This window comes from Callorhinchus milii, unplaced genomic scaffold (assembly GCF_018977255.1).
Source record: "Callorhinchus milii isolate IMCB2004 unplaced genomic scaffold, IMCB_Cmil_1.0 Scaffold5, whole genome shotgun sequence".
In the NCBI taxonomy this organism is placed as follows: Eukaryota; Metazoa; Chordata; class Chondrichthyes; order Chimaeriformes; family Callorhinchidae; genus Callorhinchus; species Callorhinchus milii.
Genome location: NW_024704746.1, coordinates 19,333,251 through 19,346,534, shown reverse-complemented (window position 1 = coordinate 19,346,534; position 13,284 = coordinate 19,333,251).

The following is a 13,284-nucleotide window of genomic DNA, read 5'->3' as shown; positions in this document are numbered from 1 at the left end:
GCATTGAGAACTCGGCAGTCGGGTTTGGTTCTGAAAGGTAACACTCCTTTTGGGCACCTTTTAACAAATGCAAACTTTCTTTAGATAAAACAAGCGAATGTAAATATGAAGGAATTGAATGGATAAATGTTTTAAATTGCTTTTTCTTTAAAACAATAGGGCTTCTTTTAAATTCATAAGGCTTCAGTGAACTGAAGAAATATTTTCTTTTTGTTGTGAGATGTTGTAACACTTTAAATCCTTTATTTATCACGCTTGAACCTCGATGTGCTTTTTCCTGTATACCATAACTAAGGTTGTGGTCCCTAAGCAAAGTTCTAAGCTTAAAAGCAACACGGGAAGCACCATACATTGCACTTCATTATTGTGTGGTCTGTTTTGATGTTGATAGAGTGTCTGAGGTGTGATAGATGGGTTAAAGCTGAAAATATTTGAGAGTTTTGATAAATTAGCTTGTTCGCCCTCTTTCTCTCCTTCCGTTTAGTTTGGTGTAAGTTACCTCTTACATCCAACTACAATCAAATGTAACTTTCTCATGGAAATCACATGGAAACAGATGAAAGGTATTACTGGTAACACTGGACAAAATTCTTCCCCAGGTCCTTATTTCAAAAGGCATTGCAAATCAACGTAAACTTTTCTGTAACTATAATATTTTTTCTATAACTGTTATTGACACAACCTCAGCGGCACAGTTTGTACTTCATACTGTATTTTAACATATTCTATATTAAATTTATTACAACACAATACCGCTGAAGACAACTACACTGATGACAAATGTCTCACAAAAACTAACCTATGTGATGTGGGCTATCCACATGGTTCAATGGATAAACACATTGTATGGTGTGGGTCACACAGCAAAGTCCCAGGCTTGATCTCTGATTTGTGCTGAGTTCATTCATCTGAAATAGTAGTGGGTTGTCTCAATTAGCTGGCGTGATCCTGAGTCAGGACTATTATAATCCCAATAGAAGTTGAGATCTGTCAGTGTATTGTTTTGCTTATTACTATTCCAGTTTCCAATGTTTTGAAAATGCAGGTGTGTTGATGTTCGATGCATTTTAAGATCAAATAATCTGCCATCATTTACTTTAAGAACACAAATGGGAACATAGGAAGAAGAATAGGCCACTCAGCTCTTCAAGCCCATTTTGTCATTCTATTAGATCATGATTGATCCATAAATGAATGTTTTGGATTGATAGATCTAAAGCTAACATTCTACTCATTCCCTCACTTGAATTATTTTCGCCTCAAATATCACCTGGGGAGTTTGGGGAGGACCGTGTCATTAGCAAAGAACATGCAAATTCTGATAGTATAATAAGAATAAGAATCCTTGTATTTGATATAGTGTTTTTCACGTCTTCAAGATGTCTCAAAGTGCTTCACAGAATACACTGTATATGCAGAATATCCAGCTGGTATTTGACGAAGGCATGAATGCATGGAGCAAGCACACAAACATTCATTTACTATAACTGATGTCTGTGCTCCTTGAGGAAGTTATGCGTCTAGGTCAACAAGTACCCAGCAAAACAATCCCGTTATGAGCACAAAATGGAACATTTTCTGCAGCTGGTGAAAAGCATATTATAGTAATAATAATCCTTGCATTTAATATAGCACTTTTCACGTCTTTGAGACGTCTCAAAGTGCTTCACAGAATATACTGTAAAGTGAATCGACTGTATATTTGTGGGCAAAATGCGGCAACCAATTGTGCACAGCAGCGTCCCACAAACAGTTGTGGATTGAGTGACCAAATTACTATTGTTTTTTTCTTGAGGGATTATTATCCGGCGTGTGGAGTAAGGAAACTTGCCCAAGGTTTCGCCCTGCTGAGAATTGAACACATGTCTCTCACTTGTGAGGCGAGTGCTCTAACCACTGAGCTACAGGACTATTATAATCCCTATAGAAGTTGAGGTATTATGATGCTTTAAAAGAATTTAGAAAAGTCACGAGCTACCAGTCCAACTTTGCACAGGCCATTGAAAAAATGATTCCATTTGTAAATACTGTAATGGCTTTGAAACTAGTGGAGGCTGTTGTGATTGAGATGCTGTGACTCTCTCCTTCACTGTACTGCAATGATTTTAGTCAGTGTTGATACTGGTGTGTAGTTAACAGGCTCTGACCTTACTCCTTTTTTGTGGCTCGCCAGAATAGGCTCAGTTGGGAGAACACGTCTTGAAATAAATGAGGGAGGGAAGCGGTGATTTCTCACACAGAGATTGTGGAACCCAAATGCATAATCCATCCCATAATCCATCAGACGAGCATCTTTTTCTGGGAACGGATTTTTGAAACAGATTTCGGACTAAACTTTGCAAATTACCACTGAGCCGAGAATCTAATTAACAAGACCTTTCAAAATCAGTTAATTCCCTATCAATTGTATGAGTGCTATTACCCACTGCCAGTCGACTTGGCTTTGTTTACTTGCACGCAGGAAAGACAGCAGGCTAATTAGCACAGACTTCCCTGTTGAGAGAATTTGAGCCAAGGGTGATAGTCTATGAGCAATCTGAATTGTAGGTGATCAGGAGGTATTGATTTTATAAGAAGACCGAGTCAGGCCTTTGTGAAGAATTAAAAGCAACAACATGAGAGAAATCCTATCCAACCTGGTATTCTCCCAGTTCAGATCAAAGTACCAGCAGGTGGTGGAAAAATAAACTATTGAGGGTTTCAGAGACAAACTAAGCAACTTGCTGACAACTGAAAGGACTCAGGATTATTAAGAATATACAACATATAAATTATTCTATAAAGAATGCATTCGATAATGTTTTAGGAATACAACAATTTGCATTTTTTTTATATAGCACCCTTCACGTGGGATAGAGTCCCAGAGCGCTTGAATACACATTCTTCAGCACAATCTTTGTTTTACAAATTTGATAATCGACAGATTTCTGTCGAGAAATACTGTAAATTAGACTCCACTGTCTCAAACATATAGTCCTCCACCATTGGCTTGCCAGCCTCTCACACATTTCTCTCCTAATCAGATTTTACAAATGACAGCTGCAATGTCAGGGCAACACTTGTGGCATTTCATAAGGCATTCAGTGTGATAGTTATGTTTCGTAGCACGTCCAATGTGAGGTGATGTACTCCAATCATAATTTAATATCCCCATATTTGGTCAGAGTCATAAGTGGCCAACGAAAAATTCCAAAAGACAGGAACAGATTCACAGGAGTCAGCCCTTTGATTTCCAGTTTTGGAAGTAATCGGTTGTCTTCAATTCTGCTGGAAATGTCTTCTATCTGTATTGTATAACACATATATTCATATATTTTCACTATCAGCCCACCCATGCTCTTTTTTTTGCCAGTTGCTTTAACTGTTCATTGGCACTTGACATAGGCTCTGCCCCATAGATACAGTGTGACGTGATATTGAAGTAATATATTTGAAAATCAAAATGTAAGCATTTTGAAATGGCACAAACGAAAACAGAAAGGTAATAAAATCACAAACACAGACCTACAAATATATATTTGTTCGAGCTGAACCTGAATCATATGGCACTAAAATATTGCCGTTGAATTCAATATCTTGTGACGGAGAAAGAGAAAAGTATAGAACCACTGTTGTCCATGAGGTCAGTCTTAAAGCAAAAAAAAACCTCTGCTTTATCTGGTACAGTATTTCATGTCTCTGCATTGCTTACATGAAGGCACACATGAGAAACATTTTGTTTGAAAATGTGAAAATCGCACATCATTAGGACATGGTGTTTAAGACTGCAGTGGCTGTTCTGCATTAGTAACAGTAATGTTTCTTCAGTAATATCTACTCAGAAATTTCTAAGGCTAAAAGATTATTATGAAGCAACGAAGGGCCACATTTAGCATTTCAATCTCTATGCCTTTTAGTCTTGTCTATTAGTGTATTTTAATCCGCATCCTAATATGCGAGTATAATTGATTTTTTAAAAGTGCAACATTCAATAAAATTAACAAATAACACTCACTGATATTTCAGAGGGATTAGCACACTAGATGATGACAGGTATCTCTAAAATAAAATGTTCATATTTAGCAGCCTATGGTTTATTAAGGTTAGAAATAATTGTCATTAGTTTTAATGAGTGTGACTACAATCAAAGATACCAAACAAAGAAAACAAAGATTCTGGGCTAGTTTACAATGTGATGTTATTATCTCAAACAGAATAGTAAAGGGTAATTTCACCACAGAAGAATTGACCAGAATGGGTAAATTCTAGGATTTGCACCTCCAAATATATATAGTTATTAAAAAAAAGAACTTTAATAATTAATGCACCCAGGTCTGGAATCTCAGTGAGCACAGAATTGGACTCAGTTTTGATTCCATCCAAAATCAAATAATCTGCTAACATTCACAATCTAGCCTGGGACACATGTGAATTAGTGGAAGGCAGCAAGCAATCTTTGCAACAATATCTTAGTATGAGTAACCACAATTGTGCTGCCACGTTTGCCTACAACTACACAGTCATTCCAGTTCATAATAAATCCCGTGAAGCGCTTTGAGACGTCCTTCCGATGTGATAAGGCACTATACCCATGCAAGGATTATTATTATTATTATTATTTTTCTGTTTCAGTCCATAACATGTGATATTCACTGTGCTCTGTACCTACTGACTCCCTGAGAACTGAAACTCTCAGAGAGGCAAATGGCAGCTAGATTTGAGATTCAGATTCATGACCATTCATTCAACTATCTAACCCACCAGACGTCTTATGGATATTAAATACTAATATTACAAACATGATTTTGGTATTTGATTCCCCATCATTTCCACTTGCTGTTAATGTCAGCTCTGATCTCCTGGAATCACAGACAATTGAATCACTAATGTCATGTGCACCTCCACAATCTTCTAATTCATCATATAGAGTACAGGAAACACAGATAAAAAAGTGACAGATATAAGAAAAAATGTTCAAAAGTAAAATTGTTTGTCACAATTTAAAGGAATATACGTCTATTTCCCCAATTTTCTCAGGAAACAAAACCATCTTTCTGATGCTAATACCTGCAATCTGTAAAGATGTATTATATTCACAAATGTTTTCCTCTGCTATTCTCAGTCAGAAGTGCAAATCTAACCAGACTCATTGTCATTTGACATTTTCCCAATAACTGCACGTAAGAAGAAAAAGTAATATTGTTGTCCTATATTTGAAACCAGGGTCACAAACCACAATGCAATATGCCGTGGTTTTTCATTCATTCCTTCTGCACCCAACCTGAATTGCTTGAAAGCTTGTGAGGATAAGGGACTTTGCATTCATCATTTAAAATCAAAGCGGCTTGAATTCCGTCCACCGAACGAACATGTATTGCATTGTTGAGATTCATTTCCAAATCAACTAATAATTGCAGGATATATTAACATGCAACATATCCATAGAGTTCTTACAAATATCTTACATGCAGCCAGATATAGTTCCAAGCAAATTAACTGGAGAAAGTAAACCTAAAATATGCCAAGGCAACAAGACAATAGGGCACAAGTTCAAATATATTTAAATGTTTTTTCAAAAAACGTAAGTTAAATATATGCAATATACATTGAAGTGTCTGTTTTTTCATAATGGACTGATCGAAAGCTAATGCCATCACATTCTGTTCTAAAATTTATATTTTAGCTATAAAATGCTTGGATAAAACCATTTTTTCGTTCCTTATTCTTACCCAGTGTCTTGGGACACCCCTTGATGTGAAAGATTCGATATAAATGTAAATTTCTATTGTATTGTGTTAATGGACGGTAGTCACATTGTTAGCACTGTGTGACTGTAGGCTAATACTCAACAAATATGCTTGCATTAATCAAAGATCATGCAGATAAAAGTTGCACCAGCACCCAAAGATTGATCAGAGGAGGTTTAGTTCACTTTACTACTAACTGCACATTTGATGCAATATTTATTTAATTCCTCTTTGAGCATTCAGTCACTTTTCAACCGTCGTCTGCAACACACTGCAATGATAATCAATCTCGATTGCTGCTGATAATTGTAGAGGTTGCAGCAACAAATAACATTTTCTTAGTTTTTGCCTTCCTTGGATAAGTTCGAAACTCGACCGTCGGGATAACAACAACAACACTTGCACTTACACAGCACTTATGCACTTATCTCAGAGCACTTAACTTTTTTTGGAAGTAATCATTTTGCCAATGTAAAGAGTACTCTGTGGGAATGCGATTCAGAAAATATGTGTAACTCCCTGAACAAAATGTTCTGTGGAACCTGTGGTCATGCCACTAACGTCATTTGTGCAATCTGAAAAAATGTCAATTTCTCCATAAAGAACAGCTAAAACTATTCCAGAAGGAAACATCACATCTTTTATTACATGTAGATAAAGCTCAACTTCGTTTCAGGCTTAAATCATTGTGGAACAGAACCCTCCCCCTCTCCCCATTTTTTCGGCCCACGGTAATGGAATATGAGATGGGTAGCAACTAGTATGATCTCAGTAGATGGTGTAGGAGGATCTCATCAGTCAGCAGAAGTATTTGAAAAAGCCGCAGGAGTGATGAGGTACAGCTCAGCCTTCCTCAGTCAAGTAATTCCAGTTGTCTGGCTTCCACAATCTAGCGCTTGACAGTTGCAAACTGCACAGATCCCGACCAAGGCAAGGCACTAGCTTTTTTTTGCTAGAATTATTTTTCCCGAAGAAAAATATGGTTCAATATCCAGAAGATGCATGATGAGAAGTTCAGGGCTATGATTTATATCCCACAAGGAAGCTGATCTAGTAACAATCTCTGGCCAGCACAGCAAATGGGTAATTTCCCTAGGCTCCTCTTCAATGTATTCTATTTGGTTCACGTGTTGGATAACTCACTGTCCTTTCACCTCTGGGGCCTGAATTTGAGTCCGGCCCAGCATAACACAACGGAATGAAATGTTTGTTTCTCTCATGGCTGCAATGATGTTAAGTACAATTTTTGTGGATGAGTTTCAGTTCACTTCCTAGCAAATGTGAGTTCTCAACACAAAGCTGCTCTTAACTTTGGTATTTAATTGTTAATCCCCCATACAGACAGGGTTTATGGATGATGCATGTGGGAAATGGAAATGCAACAGTAATGTAATAGGGTTGAGTGGTTTGAAGATAGCGGGTTCAGGTACATTGTCAGCACAGGGTAGATGGAGTTTCATCCCATGCTTTAACTGACAGGAATTCTTGATGAGGACAGTGGATGGTAAAGAGGAGAAATATTCCATTTGCCCCAGTATTAATATCCATAACCTTTTGGACTACTAAAATGAATCAAAGCACTTAGTATCGAATGTACTGTATCAGGTGGGAGCACTGTCATCCACACCAACCTTCTAAACCCTCAATAAACTAGGATATCAACTTTGCAATAACCTTTGAATTCCTTAAGGTAAGAAATTGATATTCGTTTAAAATTTTGCCATGGTTTTGAGGTCTGCACTGTTCGTGCCCAGTTTAATGATCCCCCAAACTAATATAGTGTTTAAACGAATGTACTGTGCTGCTCTCGGTACTTTAGAGACAAGTTAAAGGAGATGGTTCTGTATTTTAAGAGCAAAATTAGGAAGAAGAAGTTAAGGTAATTGTGAAAAGATACCTTTGACTAGCAGGATAACTAGTAATACACATTTCTTAGCGAGAGAAACAGTAAATACAGCATTATCATGATTGACAAATACATACTTTCCCTATTGATTTCTGCATCAGCAGCAGGGACTTCATTGCTTAGTCTTTGACTTCCAGGTCAGTGATCTTGATTCAGTTCAGATTAAATATAATTGTCTGAAGCTGCAGTATCTGATGTGATAATTATTACTACTGATAATTATCACACCACACAACCCATTTTTCACCTCAATATTTTCATTATTTTAATAAAATAAGTTTATAACATCATCTCAGCAGAACCAAGCCAAAGGATGGAACTGTCCTATCTGCAGTAGTATTTTAGAAGTATTCAGCTTCACATCAATGTGCCAACTACCTGGCTCAATGTCTGATAGGGACATTTTATTTCAATCTACTGAAGCCTGAGTGCTTGAAAGATGACAAACCACATGAATGGGGACTGAGGGAGTAAATATGGCATTAAATTGTGATTGCTCTTGAACAGAGATATATAATGAGGAAAATAGCTTCTAAAATCAGGGCATGAGCATTGGTTGTAACCTTCAGGGTTAGGAAAAAAAGTCTCACAGCTTTATCTTTCTAGAGATTAACTGTAGTTATTGCCCTGCCTCGGGAGAATAAATACATTGGCTAGAGCTCATGATACGAATTGTACATTGTTTGTGGGTTTCAAGACCAAATAGCTTCTCTTTCTAAGCTTTGTTATGTCTTATATTCATGACTGATGACTCCATTACAGTATTCACAAAAACCCTCCAAAACAAAAATATAATAACGTGCATAAATCCAAATAGGCACTTACTGAAAGAACATTTGAAACATTGAAAGTATAATTTTATTGTCTAGACAGTTCTGGAGATCCTCTTAACTGTGCACCGAAGAGTCAAATGAAATCTCTGTATATTGTTCATTGCATGAGCTATCTTTCTGGTCAGTAACAAGAAAGCACACATAGAGGAATATCACCAGAAGAAAAGATCATTTTTTTTCCCCAAAACATATTTTCTCTTACAACATGAAATTTCACCTGGGTCTAGATTCATCTATTTAAATTTATTTTATGTATTTTGGCTGTTGCGTTTCTTCCACAAAAATAAACAGTCAATCCACTTTAAAGTATATTCTGTGAAAAGCTTTGAGACATCTCAAAGACGTGATAAGGCGTGAGGATTATTATTATAAAAGTATTATTTTAGAGCATTCAGAATTCAGTCTTTGATGTCGATTTCCTATAGCTCCTAAAAGAACTTTAAAAAAAAACTGCTTCAAAATTAAGATTGTATTTAAGAATTTTCCAGCTCTGAAACCCTATAGAGTAAATCTAGACTGCAGAGGAACTATTCCCCACAAATGCCTTACCATAATTGGCTGCAGATCCAAGTCCATGACAGCAGTTAAAAGGAAGTTGAACATATATAGTATTTCAAGAAAGATTATATTAACGGATATGGGAGAGCAGCAAAATGGGATTAGAGCTTCGAGCACCAGTAGACCCACGATGTGTTATAAATTTTCTACAATTCTATGATTCTACACTTTGAGCATATTACAAGGTGGACTGCATGCCATTCATCCATTCATTCATTCATCCTTTGCTGCATTGCTGCCCATAGATCACCAGTACTTATATTCACATCCTGCCTCAGAGGTCTGTCCTGAAAGCAGAAGCAAGCAGTTCCCATGGCAATATCCTTCCACTGTGCCCTTTCCTTTATCAATTGTGGGTGCTTAAAGATGAACCTGCATCTGCTTCCTCCACGAGATGTAATACATCTTCAGACACTGGTAAGTGCTCTTCTGGGATGGGGTAGTTTTGATTGTACTTATATTAGTGTGTATTTCTGGTGATAAAGATGTTAAGGTAAAAGCATTTCTTAAATTGTAAGCCTTCCATTCCCCGAATCGTCTTGGTTTATCTGTAAGGCGAGAAAATTAAGATAATAAAATTTAAATGACATTGTTGCAACGTACAGTATGTCAGCAATAATTAGTAATCACACAAGTCTCATTAGAAATAGCAAGAAATATTTGATTTTTGAATAATTATTGCTTTGTACTCCCATTTAACCTAGTACGTTTCTATCGCACTTGATGACACTTACCAGATGTCATGGTTTTGTGATGACCAAGATGACCACCAACATTTTCCACAAACTTTGGGAAAAACAGTTAAGTCTTGAATTTCTGGGGGGCAGATTTAGGGGCCTGAGATTTAAAGATCCTTCTCTGATTCTTTTGTCAGCCTGAAAGCTAAACACAATCTGTTTTTGGGGGGGGAAAAAAAGCAATATGCATTGAAATATTTGTGTATACCTCACCGAGTAGCTTGTTTTGAGAGATCAGGTTTGACTGCACAGCCTCTGGTGTGTGGCAAGTTGCTTATGATTCTAAAAATGACAATCTGCCTCCTCACCACCTCCTCTGCAATAACTCTCCCTCTGCCTCAGTGAGCAATTGCTTCCTTTTTTTTTTGCTTGGAAATTCATTTTGCGCAAAATTGTGCCACTGGTACTCCAAGCACTAATTCATAGAGGTCAAGCAGCTAATTTCTGGCTTGTTAAGATGCATAAAACAATTATTGAAAATGTCTATTCATTGGATGTTCAGCTTGCTGCTAGCAGCGAATGCAGCCACAAAACACAATAAATTGCCCGTTACCACTTGGGTGTAAATGCCTTTCAATTACCTGTAAATCTTACATGCTTTATACAAGTAATAATTACAGGTCTGTAGGACATTACCACGTGATATCCTGAACAATCATAGATGACATTTTATTGTTATACATTTGGTTAATTTTTCAAGTAACTATTTTAGATTCATGCGAACAAAAGGCCAACAGGTATATAGCAGTTTAATGGTGCATAACAACAAAGTACGTGCTTAAAAATGATCGTGATTGTTATGTTACAAATGAAATGGTTGTATTGTAATGTTAATGTTTCTTCACAGAGACAACCTTCAGCTTTTAAAATGTGTGTGATGCGCCACAGTACCCCATTAAGAATTCTTTTTTATTAGTCACTCTCCTTTATATTTACCAAGACCTTTCAAACCATATCTATTATTCCTGATGCTGAAAGAAAGGCTACTTGGTGTGGAGGAAGACAGTTAGGTCAGTTTTTAGTCAAAGCTCATAAGAGCAAGTCCAATGGGAACTCACAAACACTCGAGCAGCTGTGAGGAGCTGGAGAAAAGAAGGGTTAGAGAATAAATAAAAAAGGCAAAGCACATTTGTGCAGATTCATTCTTATCAGATCAAGTCTCTAAAGATTTTATTATACCGGAAAATACCATTCAATGAAGCAAAACAAATCTGTGATAACTTTTGTTTCCAATTGGCCTTCGAAAATCTTCATTACATATACAGAAAGTTAACAGAGTGTGGCTGCTTCAATTTTTTTCCCCTCTTGTAGATTTTTTTTCCCTCTTTTCTCTTGTCTTTTACTGATACTAGAGCTTTATAAAGCATTTCTACTTAAATGACACAGCGTTCTCAGTAAATGTGAACTGCACATTACTCAAATTGTCATTTACGCCAACCAACGAATATATGTTTGCTGATACTGTAGTACCCCAGAGCTAAGTACAAAGTACCAGCAAATGAAAGATTGATAAAATGGTCTAGCAGTTTGTTATGAACATTTAGCTCTTTGTACATTTCGTGTTTATGCCATAAAGGTGAGCCCAGGACTGATGAATGCAGGACTTTTTGTATTCAAGCCTTCTAATAGTTAAAAAAAATGACTGAATATATTCAAATCATTCATTGCACCCATCTTACATAATGTCACCACATCCACCTCGACCTCCACAAAATCAATTCCCTCAATAATCACCAAATATTATCAGTGCTGGATTACGTGTTCCAATATATTGATTGAATTCAAAGTAAAGCTTGAATTCAATCAACAGATTCAACAGAATACTTTAAACAGAATGTTCAAATACTGCAGATTTCCTTAACTGGAATGTAATCTGAATTCCAAATATACTGTGGTGATGCTGTTCAATAATACAGTGAAAGTGCTTTTTAATTTAAATCTGGTCTCTGTGGATGAACACAACTAGAGAATAACAATGTAGGGATAGGGACCAATAAGTGAAAGAGAGCTTATCTCAGTTAGTGGACTGCAAAAACAGTCACTTGACAATAATTACCGTGAATCTCTTTGAGGTGATGTTTTGAAATTATTTGTGCTTGGTTCTTTCTTGTTTTTTGTAAAGATCTTTAGAAATACTCAGTTGCAGCACCTGAACATTAGGAAATCAATTGCTTGCCCCGAATACAGGTAAGTAGCTTTAATTCTGCTAGTCCATGTTTGTGTGTTTGTTTCTGGGAGATACCAAACATAATGTTTGCCCATTTATATATATATTTTAAAAGTCATAGAATCTTCCCCACACTGCCACCAAACTGTGGGTGGCAATGATGGCAGAAACATCTCCCACATTAACACTCACCCATGTATCCTGTGAAGGATTTAGTGCAATCCTACCCTTGTTGCCCATAATAATTTAATCTACTCGCCAGTGATGCTGATTAAAGGCTCACTCACAAGACACTTGTGATTTGAAGACGATCATAATGCTTTATTTTTAATCAGCATCCAGAATTCAAATTTAAAATTTACAAACAGGTTCCTCCAAATGAGACTGTGACATTGATTGCCACCAGGGGAAACTGTGGATACTCAGTATAGGCAATATGCCAAAACCTTAAAAGATACACAATATCATTCTTTCCTTTCAGAGAAATGTCAAAGGAAATCGCAGTGAGCTCATTTTCCCAGGACACTAGTAGATGCATTACTATTTTATTCACAATGAATGGGCACTCTTATCTACCTCTGTTCAGCTACGGTGAAAACTATATGTCAAATTGTTGAGATAAATGGAATGGTAAATATTTTATCAGCGATCTTGGACTGCTATGGTATTCATATGTCTTTGGACTATGTTTCTCAAGCAAATAGGTGTTCCATACTTTAAACAGAATGTTCTCCCCTCCAGCTTTTTTGATCACTTTAACATTTCTTAGAAATCCATTACTTTATTCAGTTGTGCCAAAGCGATGGTGGCTCAATCTTAATGTTCAGTGTGAGACTATACCAACCAAAAAGATGTATTGATCATCAGAACAAAGTGATCCTTTCTTTCTGAAAATGCTAACACTTCATCCCAATAAACTCTGGGATCCAATCACATTCTTACTCTTGAAAACCAGTTAGTCTCTTATGGAATAATAGTTGCTCCCACTGCTTAAACATTGGACCTGTAAAAGGTGAGCGTTGAGGAAACTGATACCTTAACTTTGGAGAGTCCTGGTCAAATTATTTATTTGCAGGGAGGATCTTGCAATGTAAAACACAGTAATTCACTTCACGTGGGGTGGGTTTTTCCAGTTATTATAGCCTCATCGCAGGATGTGCAGTGATAAATATCCATTTATAGCTGTGAAAATTCCACCTGTGACAATCTTGTTGGGCATTCGATTCACAATGAGTAAAGCTTTAGCTAGATCCTCTTGCCATGAACGTTTAATAAAACAAAAATATCGTAAAAGCTGTAACCTCAGTAGACTTGTTCAACTGCAGTAAAAATGGACCCAATGTTATACAGTGGGGAG